The following is a 19,937-nucleotide window of genomic DNA, read 5'->3' on the forward strand; positions in this document are numbered from 1 at the left end:
TGGGATACTCCACTGTATTACAAAGAGCATTTCTCCCATGTTTTACCTCTGAGAATCACCTGGTTTGAACCATGACGGAGCTTAGCGTAGATATTGTGTGATATCCTTGTAGTGACGGCTGTCAGTGTTGAAGGCTTCAAGTATAACTTGGCAAGCTTTAAGTATAACTCATTTGAAGTAATGGTGCTTCATATAAAATTATCCAGAGAAACAAAGGTTAATGATAAATCCCCTGTGATGTTTGTACTGGCTACTGTATACAGGCCACCAGGTAGAGGTCTTCACGGGTCCAAAAATTCTTGCCCGAACCCGACAGAGACCCGTAATGTACTACACCTAACCGACCCGGACCCGTCTATTATTTCAAAAGCTGGACCCGGACCCGTGTAGATCCGAGAAATGCCTACCCGGACCCGACCCGGACCCGTATATTACTTGAAATCTGGACTCGAACCCGCCGGGAAGACACAGACCCGACTGGACCCGACGTTGACATATTCCACCTTAAATTGCTATTACAAGTCAATAAACCTGTTGCGAAGAATACAGCTTTTTGTCTTACCTAATTTAAAGAGCCATGGTCTCTCTTCCTTGTACCTGACTGCCTGTGATGCATTACAATCCTCCGTCAAGAAAGTTATTCATGTTATTCCTCTCGTTATTCCAAGTCCAAGCTGAATCCACTCATTATTTCAGCTTCAAAAGTCCACTTGATGTCACGGTGACGGATGACAAATGCTACTGTGCACATGTACATTCTGACTCGAGTTAATTCGCATAATAACTTAGACTGTTTGCCTTTTGAACTATAATAACGATCGCTCGTGCAATGCCATGTCCGCTGACATTATTTATTTACTATCATCTGATCTCTGTCTGTGCTCTCTGCTCAGCATCGAGTCTGAATCTGAACCACTAAAACTTTAAGATTAAACTGTTCATTTATAATATTATAAAAATGGGAGAAAATGTAAAACGCGGTTTGGCAGTCGAAGTGTCCCTCACTGCTTGCCATAGAAACATGACTGCACATGAGTGCTAGCTTTATCAACCTAAAATGCCTTAACGCAATTTGTGCGTAATAGAAAACATTCATGTGACAGTTCACCTCAGATTGTGTTGCTGATTTGAAATATATTAAACATGAGAGTGTCAAGTCTGCAAGCATTACCGTATGTGCACTTGTATTAACTCGTGAGTCTGCGAGCGAGAGAGAGAGAGAGAGAGAGATCACTGTTTTTGGCTCACTCTTTTCTTTTCCTAATTTTACAAGTTGCAAGTTACAAAAAACACAAGCAGTCTTTGATAACGGCCGGATGTTCTCTGAGTCCGATGACTCCGATCGGCGATCGCACGGGTATTAAACACAATGTTAAACAGACCCGGGACCCGAGGTAATAGATTCGGACCCGACCCGGACCCGGCTGATGATTTAAAATATAGACCCGAACCCGTACGGGTCCCGGGTCAGGTCCGGGGTCGACGGGTCTCGGGTGCACTGTGAAGACCTCTACCACCAGGTCACCTTACAGACTTTATAAAGAGTTTGCTGATTTTACATCCGAGTTAGTGCTGGCTGCAGGTAAAGTTTTAATAGTTGGTGGTATTAATATCCATGTTGATAATGAAACAGATGCATTGGGATCAGCATTTATAGACATTCTGAACTCTATTGGGTAGAACCATCACTTCTACCACAAAAGACTGCTTTGTAAGTAATCTGGCTGATGTATCCGAATTCCTTAGCATATCCAAAACCTCAGAACAACTTGATGATATAACAAAAACTATGGACTCTCTCTTTTCTTTAATTTTAAATACAGTTGCTCCTTTATGTTTAAGGAAGGTTAAGGAAGACAGTCATGAAAACAGTCAACACCATGGTATAATGAGCACACTCGCACCCTAAAGAGAGCTGCCCAGAAAATGGAACGCAGCTGGAGGAAAACAAAACTAGAGGTATTTCGTATTGCTTGGCAGGAAAGTAACCTATCCTATAGAAAAGCATTAAAAACTGCTAAATTCAATTACTTTTCTTCTCTTTTAGAAGAAAACAAATATAACCCCAGGTATTTATTCAATACAGTGGCTAAATTAACAAAAAATAAAGCATCAGTGTTGACATTTCCCAACATCACAGAAGTAATGACTTTATGAACGATACTAGTAGGAATAAAATTGTAACCATTCAGCCAAGAGGTACAGTATCACATCAGACAGTGCACTATGGATCCCCTGAGGAACAGTTCCACTCATTCTCTACTACAGGAGAGGGAGAATTGTATAAACTTGTTAAATCATTTAAACCAACAACATGTAAGTTAGACCCTGTTCAATCTAAGCTCCTAAAAGAGGTGCTTTCAGAAGTCATTGATCTTCTTCTGACTATTATTAATTCCTCATTTTCATTAGGATATGTCCCCAAAACCTTCACAAACATTGTATAGATCATAATAATATTGCTTATTACTTATAAAGCCCTGAATGGTGAGCTCTTGTTACATTATAATCCTCCATGTCCACTGCGTTCTCAAATCACGCATAAAAACTACGCTAAAATTAGTCTGTTTCTCTCTTATTTCAAGGTCATCATAGCCACCAGATCCAGTCTGTATCCTGATCAGAGGGTCACTGCAGTCACCCGGATCCAATATGTATCCAGACCAAATGGTGGATCAGCACCTAGAGAGGACCTCTACAGCCCAGAAAGACAGCAGAGACAAGGACAACTAGAGCCCCAGATACAGACCCCCTGTAAAGACCTTGTCTCAGATGACCACCGGGACAAGACCATTGGAAACAGATGATTCTTCTGCACAATCTGACTTTGCTGCAGCCTGGAATTGAAATGCTGGTTTCGTCTGGTCAGAGGAGAACTGGCCCCTCAACTGAGCCTGGTTCCCTTTCAAGGGAACTTCGAATTGTGTCCTTTAGGGGGCGCTTTGGGGAACACCTCGTCGTGAAGCATACTTTGAAAAACACCAACGCATTGGCCAGCGACAGCCTCTGACGTCACTAGCTGCACAACAATAAATAAGCGCCCGGAGAGCACGTCATTATCTTCTTCGTCTTCAGTGACTGTTTTGTTTGAAGCGTGCATCTGAGAAACGACCACGGTAAGAGTGATCTTGCTTTGTTTATTATGGCATCCACTATCAAGGTGTTTAAACAGTGTGTACATCCATGTCGGTGTTATTTGACACCTGATGACACACACAGTCTTTGCGTCTCTTGTTTGGCCAATGTCTTTGAAGGGGCGATCTGCGTCCATTATGAACATTTTTCTATGAAAAAGCTCCTCTCTCGTTTGGGACAGCCATCTGTTTCCCACGGTTCAGGACTCGCCGCCGCTGAGGCACGGAGGAGAATGACCTTGTGGGGATTACAGGTGGATCTCGTTGAAGAGTTTAGAGAGGGCTTTCCCTTTCATGCTCTTCGGCGACAGTTGAGAGTGAACTTCAGGAGGAAGATGTGTTGTCATTAACCCTTTCTGATACTGAAGTTAGTGCTCTGCTGGGTTCTGCCCAGGAAGAGCAGGAGATGTCTGAGGGTGGCAAAGAAGCTGAGGCTGAGCCTTCTCAATCCTCCTGCCCTGCATATGTGGAGCTGTTAGAGGTTATGGATAAAGTTGGACTTGGACTTGCCATGGAATCGTGTCAGCAAAGTTACGCCGCAAGGTCGCCTTTGATGTGCGTTTGTCTGACCATAGCCCTCCAGCCCAGGTGAGCCTTCCATTCTTGCCTGATTTACATGCAGAAGTAGAAAAAAAAATTAAGAGGCCATTTTATTCTCGGATCCATCGGTTTCAGCATCTGAGATGTGCTAACATCGAGGGCATGCGCGAAAATGGCTATGAGAAGATGCCCCCTGTAGAAGAGACGCTGGCTAGCTATCTCTCTGTTGGGGAAACATCCTCTATTAAATCTTCCTCTTTGCAAGATACATCCCGCTTAAATGGCAGAGCATACGTAGCAGCAGGTCAGGCTGTGGCTTCATTGCACACGATGGCAGTGCTTCAGGCCTATCAGGCTGACCTGCTGAAGGACCTGGATAAAGGTGAGGGCCTTTCAGCTGACCAGGTAGCCGAGCTGCACCGCACCACATACCTCTCTCTCCATGCTACCAAGCAGGCCGCCTCTGCCATGGTTAGGTCTATGGGGGCCATGGTAGTAGCGGAGAGACATCTGTGGGTGAACCTGGCATACATCGGGAGGAAAGAAATCCAGTCTCACCTTCTGAGCTTTTCGGTACCTTCGTCGAGACAGTGGTCGAGAAGTTCAGGGAGGCAAGGGGGCGCTCAGCTGCCTTTAAATTCTTCATTCTACAAATTTCCAGGTCCGAGCCCAAACAACATAGAGTTCCTGGTCCTTCTCGATCTGTGGATCAAAGACAAGTGCAGAAGGCTAGAGTTGCAGCTCGAGCTCCTCTCCCGCCTGTGGGCAGGGGCAAGAGGAATGGTGGGTCACGAAGAGGTAAGCAGGACCATTCTCACCCGAAATGGAGTGATACCTAGGTAAGCTAATCATTCCCTTTGGGTGTTTTTAACTTCTGCTCTTATCCTCCCCTGCCTAATTCTCCCGAAACCACCAGCTCTCCACCTGATCGAGGTTAGGTGAAAAAATGTCTCACATAACAGTCTCCTATGCTGGACCCATGATGTTTTTGGTTGGTTCTATATTCATAGTAACCACCTTACTGATTGTCCGGACTATAAGGAGGCACCCCGTGAGCGGGGCTCCAGTACAGAAAGGTGGGTGTGTATGTAACCCTTTCTGTATACGCTTATGGGTTAAATTGTTGGTGGTTATGTGTCTACTAACAAACTCTGTGAGTCTCCTTTACAGTGCTCAGTAACAGCATTTACTAACACCCATCAGCACCGACCTTCTGGTCTCGTGATCTGGTATTAGACGGCAAGATCACAGGCTTCTGTGGGAGCCTCGCTGATCATCAGAACTGGCACAGCACTGCAGGGGATTTCATGGATGTCCAGCCAGGTCACCCTGAGGGGCCTTCTGGCCACTTATATGCGCTTTCAAATCCAGCGGGAAGGTGGAGGTGGTAGTTACAGAATTCTTACTGTATATACTGCCTCAGGTGATGCTCCCCTCGCCAGAGGTTTGCAAAATTGGAGCTTGCCTCTCCCGTGCGGTTCAGCGCCTCTGCAATGCTTAGGAACCTCTAAGTATACAGGCTAGGCTCTGTGTACTTCCTAAAGTGGTAAGTGTGCATGCAAGACTCTGCGCACTTTCTGAAATCCTGTACGATAAGGGTTATACGCTCAGCTTCATTCCTTTTTCGAGATGGTTAGACCTTGGTTCCTTTGGCTCAATTCAGTCAGAGTGTATTTGTTTATACACTTAAAGCATTGCTTACCTCAACATGAGGGGATATTTAGGCGATCCTCGTGGTAGTTTAGCTGCGGTCCCCTTTTCCAGGAAGGGTCACGTATGAGTGCGCTACTCTAAATTTGGAGTTCTCCTCATATGAGACAGCGTTCTCTGTTTTTTCCCCAGTGTGCTCCGGCGTTAGTTCCACAGATCGAGTTGATATTCTCAAACATATTTTTTGAGATACACCATTCCTCTGTGAGCTGCTCGTTCAGAGTGCCACGAGAGCCCCTCCTTAGAACAGTATTTCTAAAATCCATATTATGTGCACGTGAAGTCTTTGCTCACTTTCTGAAATCCATACTGTGGTAAGTTCGCACGCTAGTGCTCTGTGTTCTTTCTAAAATCCTTTATGGTGAGGGTGTTCTTTCTAAAATCCTTTATGGTGAGAGTTGGTACTTCGAAGTTCCCTTGAAAGGGAACATCTCAGGTTACGAATGTAACCATGGTTCCCTGAGTAGGGAACGAGACACTGCATCCTCTAGCTCCCTGCCATGCTTCGGACGGAAGCTTTAGACAAAGAAGTAAATGACGTGCTCTCCGGGTGCTAATTTATAGTAGCGCCAGTAGTGGCATCAGATGCTGTCACCGGCCAACGTGTTGGTGTTTTTCAAAGTATGCTTCAGACATGGGTCATGACGAGGTGTTCCCTAATGCGCCCCCTAGAGGACGCAGTGTCTCGTTCTCTACTCATGGAACCATGGTTATATTCATAACCTGAGACGTTTCTCCCAAGGTTTTTTCTCCATTGCCACTGTCACCTCTGGCTTGCTTAGTTGGGGTCACTTCATTTACAGTGATATCGTTGACTTGATTGCAAATGATTGCACAGACACTATTTAAACTGAATTTAGATGACATCACTGAATTTAATGGTGAACTGCCTTTAACTGTCATTTTGCATTATTGACACATTGTTTTCCTAATGAATGTTTTTAGTTGCTTTGAAGCAATGTATTTTGTTTAAAGCGCTATATAAATAATGGTGACTTGACTTGACTTGACACCTGTGGGTGGAAATCATAGATCATCTAGAAGTGGCTCTTCATCAGTCAATGTATGTATGTAAGGGGTGTTTCAGCAGAAATTGATCACTTGTCTTACCAGTGGCCACTGTGAGCCGAGGAAACATGCTCTGCACTTTTCTTTGTGATCTGGAAGCCAAAAGCTTGCTTATCATAGGAGCTGATGGGCAGTGGGTCGAATCCAGCGACTAGCTCTACCTTCACATGCTCATCTTACACAGTTGACTCAAATACCTCCAGAACCTAAAACAAGACAGAAGAACAAACCATTTTTCAAATTATGTTCTTTTGTGTTCCACCAAAGATAGAAGGTCATTAAGGTTTGTGATGACATGAGGGTGAATTAAAGATGACATAATTTAAATTTTTATGTGAACTACCCCTCAAGATTAAATCTGGTTTTTAATCAGAATGATTCACAGAGAAACTGGTTGGTGTGAAGAAGGTGTGGAGGGCAAAAGTTAATAGATGAGCAATCAGAACTGAATGAGTCATGACCTCTCACCTCCTGCAGTGTTTGGGCTGAGTGGATACGGAAACTGACAAAAGCTTCAGCATATGATGGTATTATGTTAATCTGTCAGAGAAAAGAGAAATAATCAGATCTCTATCCATGCTACTTTGTGAATTACAACAAAAAAAGAGAGGCCTGAGTTAAACATAGTCATGGCCATTGTGGTCCTCACAAAGGCATTTGTGTCTGGTTTTCTCTCCAACATGCTGCATATGAAAAGTACACAGATAATACAAGCACAAGGGTTTTATGTGTTTACATGTTGCAATTAATTAATAATATGGTGAATATATACAGTTGAGATCAAAATTAGATAATTTATGAACACAAGTAATGTAATCTTTATCATTTAAAATGTGAAAGATTTTTAGTATATAATGCTAGTAGAACAGGTGTTTAAGAAAATAACCAAGACACTTTAACAAAAAAACTTTTATTTTGTGGAAAACACAGTGGTCAGAATAGAGAACAGCAATGACTGTAGCACAAAGAAAGATTACAACTAAAATGTCTAAAGGTTTCAGCAGTCAAAAATGAGTAGGAAGTATTGAGGCCCCTGCTTGAATGACTTTAACGCATCTGTGGCCACAAGTCTTTGACTCTGCTCTGGTGTGATCTTGGTCCACTCTTCTTCCACAGTTCAGTGACTGTTGCCACACTCTAATCAGCTCATTAACTCAAAACACCTGCAAAGGCCTTTAAATGGTCTCTCAGGGGGCTTTTACACTAGGCTCGTTTGCTGTGGTTGCTATGGTTTTTTTTGTTATTTTGGTGCTATAATGCACAGCATAGTGAATGACCACTGTTGACAGTGTTACGCATGCACAAGATACTTTACTTCCTGAACAAGTGTGCACCCGAGTCCATGTTGCTTCCACATTCACGTGAACCGTGACACAGTTCGGGAGCAACCAAACTCAGACCACCTTCTCCAGGTAGAAGATGGCGCCAGGTTGTGTGTTGGCTTGCCGTCGCTCTACATTTAGGATGTCTGTTTTTTGTTTATTTATTTTACTTTTATGTTTTATCAATTATTTGGATTGCTCACAGTTGGTCTATGATCGCTTTTCGCTGCTAAGTCTTCGTTCTATGGCCTTGAATATGTGCAGCCGTGATTTGAACTTGAAATTGTTTGCTGAACAGCCATGCATGTTCCAGCCGCCGTTTAAAGTCTGTCAGGTAACTGGATGCGCGTGCTGGAAGAGGAGACGCCGCAGGAGACGAGGCATACGGGCTGGAGTCTTGGTGAAACTTAAGAAATTGAGGATCCTGAATAGTGGAGCTAGACCAACAGTGGAGTCGCGGCCTTCCTATTTGTTACATGTTCTGCCTGCCACATCAACATCATTGCGCTGGACTACACGGAGAGAGACGAGACGCGGAGGTGTGGTGCACTCAAATTTGCGCTCCTTGAGACGAGCTGGGGCAGTGAAGCTAAGTGCTGTTTCTTCCTCAAATCGGCCCGTTGAGTCGACCACAGTGCTCATGGCTTTGATAAACGCACGCTCAGTTGTCAACAAAACATTAATCTTGAATGACTATTATGTAAAGTATGGGCTGGACTTTCTTTTTATCACTGAAACTTGGCTAAATGATGCTGATATGAGTCCTCTTGTTGAGCTTTTACCAAGTGGATGTAGCTATTTAAGTACTTCGAGAAGTAATCGTCGAGGTGGAGGCTTGGCTGTTATTTTTAATAACATGATGAAGTGCAAGTTACCGCCTGCTGAAAGTTCAAAGAGTTTTGAAGTTCAATTAATGAAGATTGACTTGCCCTAGCCAGTGATTTGTGCCTTGATATATAGGCCTCCTGGTTATAATAAGAATTTTCTTGATGAATTTAGTGAGTTTTTATCCGTGGTTGTTCCATCTGCTGACAGGATTTTGATTATGGGTGATTTTAACATTCATGTTTGTTGTCCTGGTAAACCCATGGCCAGGGAATTCTTGAATTTAGTTGATTCTTTTAACTTATTTCAATGCGTTTCCGGTCCTACACACGATCGTGGCCACACACTTGACTTGGTCTTTTCTTTGGGGATAACGATAGAAAATATTTGTGTTGAAGAAATGGCCATCTCGGATCATATGCCTATTAGGTTTAATGTTACCTCTACAACAAATGACGGTCATCAGCCTCCATCATTCTTGTCCAGGGTTATCACTACTTCTACATCTAGTGTGTTCTCAACTGCTTTTACTGAATTAGCCCTTCATATTGAGCCTACCATATTGTCAGCTGTAGGACCTGATGAATTGGTGGATTCTTTTAATAATGTTTGCTCTGAAATTTTGGATAATGTTGCACCTTTTAAAATGAGATGTCAAAAAGTTAAAAAACGACCGTGGTTAAATGATGTAACGCGTAATTTGAGGCGGGTTTGTCGGCTTGCAGAGCATAAGTGGCAGAAAGATAAATTGCAGATATCTTATGATATTCTTAGAGAATCTCTATCAAATTATCAAAACGCTGTTAGAGCCGCTAGATCTTCATATTTTTCGCGAATTATATCACATAATGCAAATAATCTAAAGGTACTATTTTCAACTATAGATAAAGTATTGAGTCCTTCTATCAACTATTTTCCTTTCCCGTCTAAGGATCTGTGTGATAGTTTTTTAAAATATTTTATTGATAAGGTTGTTCTTATTCGGTCGAATATTGTGCCTGTAGGCAATGTTGTAGCTGATATAATTAATCCTTCTCGTTGTTTAAGTAAATTTGCATCTATTACATTAGTTGAGTTGGAAAAGATAATAATGCATTTAAAGCCGACTACCTCATTTTATGACGTTCTCCCGCCGCGATTGTTTAAAGAGGTTGTAGACACTATTGGACCTAATATTCTTCTGATTATCAATAGTAGTTTATATCAGGGAATTGTACCTTCAGGGTTTAAGCATGCTGTTATTGAGCCGGTATTAAAAAAACATAACTTGGATTCACATGAGTTAAAAAATTACAGACCTATTTCAAAATTGCCTTTTAATGAATAAGATTTTAGAGAAAGTTGTCCATAATCAACTTACAGATTTCTTGATTGTAAATAACATAATGGATATTTTTCAGTCTGGATTTAGGACCAAACATAGCACAGAATCAGCACTATTGAAGGTTACAAATGATATTTTGTTAAGTATTGACTCTGGGAAAAGTGTTGCCTTAATGATGCTAGATTTAAGTGCAGCCTTTGATACTTTAGATCACGCAGTTTTAATAGACCGCCTTAGAGATTATGTAGGGATCAATGGTGTAGCCCTTAAGTGGCTTTCCTCTTATTTGCATGACAGGACATGCTCTGTTAAAATTGGAAATTATGTCTCTGTATCTGCTGCTATTTCTTGGGGGGTTCCGCAGGGATCAATCCTTGGTCCGACTCTGTTTTTTCTGTATATGTTACCCCTGGGGTCTATTTTTAAGCAACATAATATTAACTATCACCTCTATGCTGATGATCTACAATTGTACCTTCCTTTGGAGTGTGATGGTTGTGCATCTTTTACTAATTTTTATAAGTGCTTGACTGAGGCAAAGGGATGGCTAGCTAACAATTTTTTACAATTAAATGAGGATAAGACTGAGTTTAATATGTTTGGGAACAAGGAGTTTGGGAATGCTCCGGCTGGAAATAATAAAATACTGTCCAACAATATGCAAAGTTATGTAAAGAACCTTGGAGTATTTCTCGATTCGGAATTACGCTTTGACCGTCAAGTTAACAGCGTTGTGAAATCATCTTTTTTTCATTTAAGAAAATTGTCTAAACTGAAACCAATTCTTTCGTACAAGGACTTGGAGATTGTTGTGCATGCCTTTGTTTCAACCCGGCTGGATTATTGTAATTCTCTTTATCTGGGCATAAGTGAATCACTGGTTACTCGTCTTCAGTGTGTCCAGAATGCTGCAGTGAGATTTTTAACAAATACCAGAAAACGGGATCACATAACACCTTTATTGATATCCCTTCACTGGCTACCTGTTAGATACAGAATACAATATAAGGTGTTGATGTTTGTTTTTAAAGCACTACATGATCAAGCTCCTAAGTACATAAAAGACATGTTAATTCCTTATCAGTCTCAACGTCACCTTCGCTCTTCTCGGAATATGCTCCTAACCATCCCACGGTCTCGCTTGAGGCGTAGTGGAGACTGCGCTTTTTCTGTGGCGGCTCCTGCACTTTGGAATGTGTTGCCTCTATCCTTAAAAACCTCATCGGGCATGGATATTTTTAAAAAGGAATTGAAGACTTATTTATTTAATCAAGCCTTTGGCGTTTGATTAGGTCTGAGAACTGTGAGTGATTTGTGGTTTGATTTTCTTGTGTCTTGTTTTTAATGTAACTTATTGTTGGTATGTATTTTAGTGATCAGCCTACTTATGGACAGCACTTTGGTATGGTTTTGAAAGTGCTTTATAAATAAAAGTTGAGTGAGGTAGGAAAGGTACCCCAGTGCGCACCAGGGTCCAATGCAGCATTCACATTAGTGGTTTTTCATGCAAACCGTTCCCCGTTCTGCACTAAACTGCCAGTGTGAAAGTCCCCTCAGTCTAGTTCTGTAGGCTACACAATCATGGGGAAGACTGCTGACTCAACAGTTGTCCAAAAGACGACCATTGAAACCTTGCACAAAGAGGGCAAGACACAAAAGGTCATTGCAAAAGACGCTAGATGTTCACAGAGCTCTGTGTCCAAGCACATTAATAGAGAGGAGAAGGGTAGGAAAAGATGTGGTAGAAAAAAAAAGTGTACAAGCAATAGGGATAACCACACCCTGGAGAGGATTGTGAAACAAAACCCATTCAAAAATGTGTTTTCTGTGGTCCAAGGTCAACGCAGCCATATACCAGGACGTTTTAGAGCACTTCATGATTCCTGCTGCTGACCAACTTTATGAATATGCAATTTTCATATCTATGGGGTATTGTGAAGAGGAAGATGCTTCAAAAGGCTATGGTTTAATTAATCAAATTTGAGTGCTGCAAGTTGCAAAATCAGATGCTGCGCTGCCTTTTTGGCTTTGTTTTAGTTCAAAGCCAAAAATGACCCTTATTTTTATGCAGAAACACACAGTTATATATACACATAGTTTAAACAACTGTTTGATAATAATTGTTTAAATTAATATAATAAATTAATATAATAATACCCCATGCTCTTCAGCACTGAATTGGCAAGCATTTCCAGCTGCAGTGTTGAACCTATTGCCCATTGGGATATTCTGCACCATCCTGTCACTTGTGAATTTGTCTTTTGTGGATGACCAGCCTTTTTGGGGGACTTGAATGAGTTAGTGACACGGTAATGATGCAATATTCTAGAAATCACAGATTTGAAATGACCAGCTTCTCTTGCAATGGCTGCTGAAAGCCTTCATCTGGAGAACCTGCTGTTGGAGGATTACAGTGACTTTAGAATGGCTCACCATCTTGCAAAGTCAGTGAAAACTGGAAAATTTAATTTCCAGTTAAATAACTGCTAGTAAAATAGGGTTTGACATATAATTAAGGAAATTAGCACCAGGTACTAGATTAGCTATATAAAACTAAAGTCGTCTGCGGGAGGGAGGAGGCGGGAACTGGCGGACATTCAAAATGAAACTTTAATAATAAAATAGCCCCTCACGGACGACTGCCATGCACAGGCAAAAACTAAAACACAAAATAAAGTCCAGGCCTGGTCCTCTCTCTTCCTTCACTGTCGCCGCTCCTCTTTTGTATCTTTCCGATCTCCTCTGTGGGACTCGAGAGCGGTGAGTGGAGCAGGTGTTGCTCATTTCCTAATCACTCCACTGGCCTCGCTCTGTTCCCACAGCTCTCAGCCCCACCCCACTCGTCTCACACGTATATACAGATGGTACTTCAGTGGGCTGTCATCTGCTGGTCGCTTTATACAGGGTTCGCCTTGTATAAAGCCTTTCCGCCCTGCGCAATTTCCTTCATGGGATTTATCCATTGTGTTGCAAGTTCTATCTGGACATCTGTTCGAGCCCTTGGAAACTGTATCTGAAAAAATCGGGAAAAAAGTTATTCTTGTGGCTTTATCCTCCCTCAAGAGAGTTGGGGATTTATAGGCTCTGAAGATTTATGTTGACCGAACAGCTTCATGGCATGAGTCCGACCAGCTGTTTGTCTGTTTTGGACACAAAAATAGAGGTCATGCTGTCACAAAGCAACAGATGTCCCACTGGTTGGTGGAGGCTATATCTTTAGCCTATGAGGCGCGTGGACTCACTTCGCCCTTAGGACTTAGGACTTAGGACTCATTCCACAAGAGTAGTGGCTTCATAGCAAGCTTTTAAAGATGACCCATGCGCCCACTGCACCAAGCTGATGCAGTGGGCGCATGGGTCATCTGATGCATGCTGTGGGCGACGATTGCCATGTGGGTTTAAATGCTGTTTGTGTGAGGTACGCAATAAAAACCTGTATCCATTCACAAAAAGAGCTTTTTCTTGCTCTGGCTGAATCGCGGGTTCGCGGGCCTGAGAGAGTAAGTGGTGGCTCTCCCATGGAAAATCCCCCTCAGGAAGGATCTGCTGTCTCAGGCGAATAGCACAATATGGTAGCCCAGGCCTGAGCTGTGGATCCTTCATGTGTGGCCGCTGCGGGGCCCTAAATGAGTGGGACGCTCTGTACTAACGAGTGCTGAGCATGCTTATGGAGGCGTGCACACCTTCTACCAGGCGCCTGTACGCTCTGAAGTGGGGAGTTTTCTCAAAATGGTGCAAGGACATTGGTATTGACCCGAGGACCTGTTCTGTGTTGGATGTTTTGCGCTTTCTACGCCACAGATTGGATTTGCCGGAGTTTGCCATCCACGCTGAAGGTGTATTAGTTGGTTGATTAGATAATTGTATTAATGATAAATTGAACAGGTATTCCTAATAATCCTTTAGGTGAGTGTACGTAACCGATGTGTTTTGTTATTTTTGAATGAAAATATATTTTCGATGCTTCAACAAATTCTAACTGACCCACTGATGTCACATGGACTGTTTTTATTACTTTTCTGGACATGGACAGTATACTGTACATACATTTTCAATGGAGGGACAGAAAGCTCTCGGACTAAATCTAAAATATCTGAAACTGTGGTCCGAAGATGAACGGATGTCTTACGGGTTTGGAACGACATGAGGGTGAGTCATTAATGACATAATTTTTGGGTGAACTAACCCTTTAATTTTTACCTTATAAATTTGGATTGTCTAGATATGATTTGCTTTTGTTTGGTTGTTTAAAAAGTGCTAAAATATTGACTGATTGAAATGTAAAATGTATGCGTTTTTTAAATGACTATGTACAGCTGTGTTAGAAAAGGTCTAATTGACAGATGAAAGTTATTGCACATAGCTTCACCTGGACACGTAATGGAGTGTACCTGAATTTGGCTCGAGATCCTCAGGTCAGCATGAGGTGGCGTTCTGGCTCATTAGAGATTTTCTTCTGGGGTCGTCCTGATGACTATGAGGGTGTCTATCAGTGCACGCAACTAATGAGTTTGGCTCTGCTCTGTCCAGTTACATCAATATGTGTGTCACCAGTAAGCCCGTACACAGCAGAGGCCTGTACCTAGTTGAAGGAGTATCTTGAGCCAGTCTCAGTGGTGGTTGGACTTCCTCTCATCCTTCCCTGCAAACCTCCTGTAGGTCCACCAAAACCTGACACTTATTGGCTGAACAGCAGTAAGTGTCCGACTCAGATGTTTCTGATATGAAAGATAAAATGATCTAAAGTTGGAAATAATATCCATATTTTGGCTCTCCTAAACCTGATCTGCGGTGGTAAATATATTGTCTTACTATCATTTACATTCATCATCAAAATCAGTTTGGTAAGTTGTAAGAACAGTAACTTGTAAGTTTTAACTTTTAAATTCTCACAAATACAAGCATAAAAACAGGAAATATGTCTGTTGTGATTGTGAGTATACAAAATGTGGAGTAATTGCATAAAAGATTTCAAAATGTAAGTGTACATAGCATTGCTGATGTGTACAGACGAGATACAGGCATCTACACCTGCAGGGTTAAAAGTGAACTGGAGGAGGTCACTTACTCAGCCAAACCCACTGTGATGGGTACCAGCATAAAATATATTCCATTTCTATACATGTTTGCAGTGTAAACATGAGCATATTGTTGATGCATACTTTTGCTTTTAGATTTTCCAGACCCGCCTAGTGACGAGATATCAGACCCATCAGAGAGGAGCGTTAGACTCACCTGGGTACCAGGACTGAGTGTTATGTCTGTAAAGAGGACTCGTATTTGAACTTATTTTACTTTTTATTTTTCTCATTAGTTCCCATCAAGTCAGCACTCACATCACTGAACTGCATGAAAACATTCTAGCATCAACACCACTGCCCATTCCAAACTCTTAAAGTGACCAGCGCTTTTAATATCTTATCAATGTAACAAACACATAAGTTAATTTAACACCAGATTATGAGTACAATTACAGTATAATTACAGAGAGCAAGGGAACACAGTGTCTCGGGTGTGATCTGCACCAGAAGGGGCACGGTACTTTCCTAAGCCAATTGGCATGCCAACACGAACCATCAGATAACTTGAATGTAACTGGAGCTAACTGCTTGTGCACCTGCTGGGGCTGTGACAAGAAAGTGTGGAGCTTGTTTTTCCGGTGTGGCTGCTGAACCTGCACCCAGTCCATTGGGAAGATTCTTGGAATCTGGATCTTTTTCTTTGCGTCGAATCTGCCCCGCGCTTTGAGCTGTTGTCCATGTACCCTGGCTTTCACCACAGGATTTCCACCATGAGAAGTAGGAGGGCAAAGTCTATGCAGGGGTAACTCCAGCTCTCGCCCTAGCATCAGTTTTGCTGGCGACACCCCAGTGATGGCATGCTGAGCTGCTCTGTAGTGTAGAAGACTCTGAGACAAGTCCTCATTGAAAGAGCAGCCTTGTGCTAAGTGGGCTCTCAGACCATTTTTTAGTGACTGATTGAATCTTTCTATGCCCCAATTCAACTGTGGGTGATAGTAAGCTGGTCGAATGTGTTTGATGCCTTTTCTTTGGATGTAGGGGGTTTGAATCCTAGGGAACACATGTTAGGAGAAAATTGTTAGCTTGAATGCAATGTCAGTCACTTTGGATAAAAGTGTCTGCTAAATGCATTAATGTTAATGTAATGTAGCTGGTAAACTCAGCAGACACTAGTTGGGGGCCATTGTCTGTCGTCAAGGTCCTTGGCAGGCCCCAGTGGGCAACGAGCATCTCCAGAAAGTCGATGATGGAACTGGATGTGACCGAGCCCACAGATGTAACCTCTGGCCACTTTGAATGTAGAACATAAACTACTACAAGGAAACACAAAGGATGAGGCACGTCATGGAGTTCCCCATAGATGTTCAGCTGAATGTGGTCCCAGGGTCGAGTTGGCCAAGGCGAAAACCCTAGTGGCGGCTGAACTGTTGATCCTGTTTTCCCACTTAGAAGACATGGAGCACAATCCCGAACAAGCTGTTCAATGTCTTTGTCCAACCCTGGCCATCATACAAGATCACTACAGTGCTGCTTTAGTTTGACTGTGCCGTGATGGCCCTCATGCGCCATAGTCAGGCATAGTCATCTGGGTCTAGCAGGAATAAAGGCGCAGTGCCCACGAGCCAAGCATGAGTCATTTCATCATTTTCGTGTTTCACTCAGGCATATGGCAGGATTTCTGTTGCCACTTGAGTTTGCCAGTCATTCAGGACATACTCACGGACCGCAGATAGTGTGGAATCAGCAGCAGACTCTGCTGTGAGTTCCTCCAAGGACACAAAAGCTGTCAGGAGTGCATGCACTAAATGAATAAGGTCCCTGTCCTCAGCCACCTGACAGAAGGCAATGGGCGATGACACAGAACAGAACGGACAACAAATCGGCCACCACATTATCTCTGCCTGAGGTGTATTGTATTGTAAAGTCATACTGCTGGAGGTGGTCAGTCCAATGGTACATGCACAGTGGTTTGTGACCAGACCCAGAAGGAGACATAAGTGCACTGAGGGCTTGGTGATCAGTCTGAAGGGTCAATTCTCTGCCATAAAGTTTGGCATGCCAGTGCTCGCAGGCCCATACACAAGCCAGAGCCTCCCTCTCTCCTGTTGAGTAATTTTGTTCCATCAGGATGAATGCGCGAGAAGCAAATAGCCTTGACGGAGGTCAAGTTTGGAAAAAATTGTTGAGCCATGAAAGTGTGTAGTCAGCTCTTCGATTGATGGCAGAGGGTAGCAATCTGGGATTACTGCTTTGTTGACGGACCTTAAGTCCACACTAACTCTTAGTCTGCAAGTTTTTTCTTAGCCACTGTCAGATAAAACAACAGGTGTCAACAGGTTCGATGATGCCCTCTGCTTGCAGTTTCACAAGTTCTGCTGTGACTTCCTTACGCAATGCCAGTGGAATGCGGCGAAGTGACTGAATGATTGGTCTAACTGTAGGATCCAAAAGAGGCTGATGAGTGAACGCAGCTAGGCAGCCAAGGCCTTAAAACAATGTTGGCCATTCATGTTGGCAGAGACAGTTGACAGTCTGAATTTGAGCCCCCTTATTGTCTAGCAGAGAAAAGCCCAGACTAATAAACAGGTCCAATCCAATGATATTGCTGACATGGTGTGTAATGTGAAAAGGGAAGTCGGGTAGGACCTTGTTGCCATACTGGACAGGTGCATGTACAAGACAGATAACATAAATTGCAGAACTTCCATATCCAAACAGATTCAGAGAAGGCGGCTGAAGGGGCAAGTGTGTCAGGAAATGTTCATAAGTAGCCATATTGAGTAGTGAGACTCTAGCCCCTGTGTCCAGTAGCAGTGAAATACAGGAATCTGCCATAGTAACAGCGCATGTAGAAAACCCTGCTGAATTGATATTTATTGAATGAATAATGGCAGGGGTTTTATTGTTAACATGTGGGTTTCATTGTGTAGGAGCTTGAACTGGGGCAGACTGACAACATTTTGCAAAGTGGTTCAGCTTTTGACAGTGTCGGCATGTTTGTCCCGGTGCAGGGCAGTCAGGGGCATGTGATGAGTGTCTAGTGGACCCACAATTTCCAAAGTTTGAGGTCTGTAAGATTTTTTTGTCAATCACAACTACAGTCCAATTACAACAAGGATGATTCCTATAATGATAATGATAAAGTTATAGTTGTAAAAAGAGTAGCCAAGTCCACACTATAACAATAACAGCACAGAGGAAAAATATTGTTGGATTCACGTTCAGAATGATAAATGATAAAAACGTTGACAGCCAATTGATCCACCTGACTTTTAACACTTATAGAGGCAGAAAACAAAATTGGAGCATGTGCTTATTTATAAATAATGTTATCATATGTTGGTATGGATGCTTATATTGCTATCAGTATAGTTATAACTCTTGGTGTAAACAGGCCATTATTGTGAAATATTATTATGTTTGAGAATAGATGTTTTCTATTTTTATTATATATTTTTAAATGTAATTTGTTCCCATGATGCAAAGCTGAATTTTCAGTGTCTTCAGTGTCACATGATCCTTCATAAATCATTCTCTTCTGCTGATTTGGTGCTTAGTAAACATTTATTACTATTATCAATGTTGAAAACAGTTGTTCTGCTTAATAAATTTGTGGAAACCATGTTTTCAGGATACTTTGATGAATTAAATGTTCAAAAGAACAGCATTTATTTGAAATACTTTTGAAAAATCTTTTGTAACATTATGAATGTGTTCCGAAATAACATGGAAATCAGCTGGGAGGTAATGTTCTGATGATTGATGGATTGCAGTCATTTTATTCAGAGTTGTTGAATTGTGATGTAATCACGTGCATATGATTTATATTAACTGTGATGTTTATGTTGTGTCTGAAGCCACTGGAGTACAGAGAATGGACCGTAAGATCACATCTACTGAAGTTCTGTTCAGCATACATTAGAAGAAGAGATTCCGGTCAGTGCTTCACTCATAGTGGGTTCTCTAACAGGTCCAGTTGCTGCTCCATCTGATCTGAGCGTGTCAGACATTGAGAGCACAAAGCTGATAGTCCATTGGGATCCAGTGGCACGAGCTGACATCATGGGTGAAATAAAAGAGTACAAAGTATGGCTTCTTAGTTGCACAGGTAAGTTCATTCCCTCCCAGTAAATGATATGGGCTGCTGATGGAGCTGTGGTTGGTTTCTCAGGTTTATTACTGGAGAGAGAGCAGTCGTCTGCCCTGGCACATTGTTAGCCGGAGGATTAAGACCAAGAGTTTTAAAGCTAATGGACCTCGTCTGTCTGGGACCCTGACCGATCTTGTACCATATAGTAACTACAGGATGTATATTGTAGTGGCCAATAATCGCTTTGAGGGTCCGCCCAGCAACACCATTGAGTTTCAGACACCTGAAGGAGGTATTAAACTGTCCAGTTAACATTATAATTGATCAAATAATGCAGCTTTGTTGAGCGGAAGACCGTTCTTTGAAAAACATTTTAAAAATTGCACTGACCACCAGCCTTTGAACAGTTGTGTGTGTTTTTTTTTATTGGCTACTGTTGTCATATGTTTTAAGTTTTGTATGTCATGTTTATGTTTTCTGCTTCACATTATATTAATTGTGACTTCTATATATGGATAACACGAGTGTCCACAATGCCCTATACCAGACGGTATGTATCTCTTTAAGTTTTGTTATGCTGTACTCATATTAGACAGCAATTTGTCTTTTGAAAATCATATTTCCAATGTTACAAAAACTGCATTTTTCCATCTTAGAAACATTGCCAAGCTACGAAACATGTTATCTGTTTCTGATGCAGAAAAGCTAGTTCATGCATTCATGACCTCTAGACTGGACTATTGTAATGCACTTCTAGGTGGTTGTCCTGCTTTGTCAATAAACAAGCTACAGGTAGTCCAAAATGCAGCACCTAGAGTCCTTACGAGGTCAAGAAAATATGATCATATGACCCCAATTTTACAGTCTCTGCACTGGCTACCTATTAAGTTCCGTATCAGTTAC

The 19,937-nt window shown here is 42.2% G+C and overlaps 1 long non-coding RNA gene across 5 annotated transcripts; it reads left to right on the top strand.

Annotated features, from left to right (window-relative positions):
• Positions 1 to 13,997: 13,997 nt before the first annotated feature.
• Positions 13,998 to 19,731, top strand: LOC113094772 (uncharacterized). Of its 5 annotated transcripts, none has more exons than XR_003288153.1 (3): positions 13,998 to 14,618; positions 17,875 to 18,011; positions 18,576 to 19,729. It is a non-coding gene; the product is annotated as an uncharacterized LOC113094772 (long non-coding RNA). The 5 variants fall into 5 exon arrangements; XR_003288154.1 differs by having other exon boundaries at positions 14,005 to 18,011; positions 18,576 to 18,825; positions 18,915 to 19,731; XR_003288152.1 differs by having other exon boundaries at positions 14,006 to 18,011; positions 18,576 to 18,688; positions 18,802 to 19,730.
• Positions 19,732 to 19,937: the final 206 nt, after the last annotated feature.

Source organism: Carassius auratus, unplaced genomic scaffold (assembly GCF_003368295.1).
Source record: "Carassius auratus strain Wakin unplaced genomic scaffold, ASM336829v1 scaf_tig00215416, whole genome shotgun sequence".
NCBI classification, from domain to species: domain Eukaryota; kingdom Metazoa; phylum Chordata; class Actinopteri; order Cypriniformes; family Cyprinidae; genus Carassius; species Carassius auratus.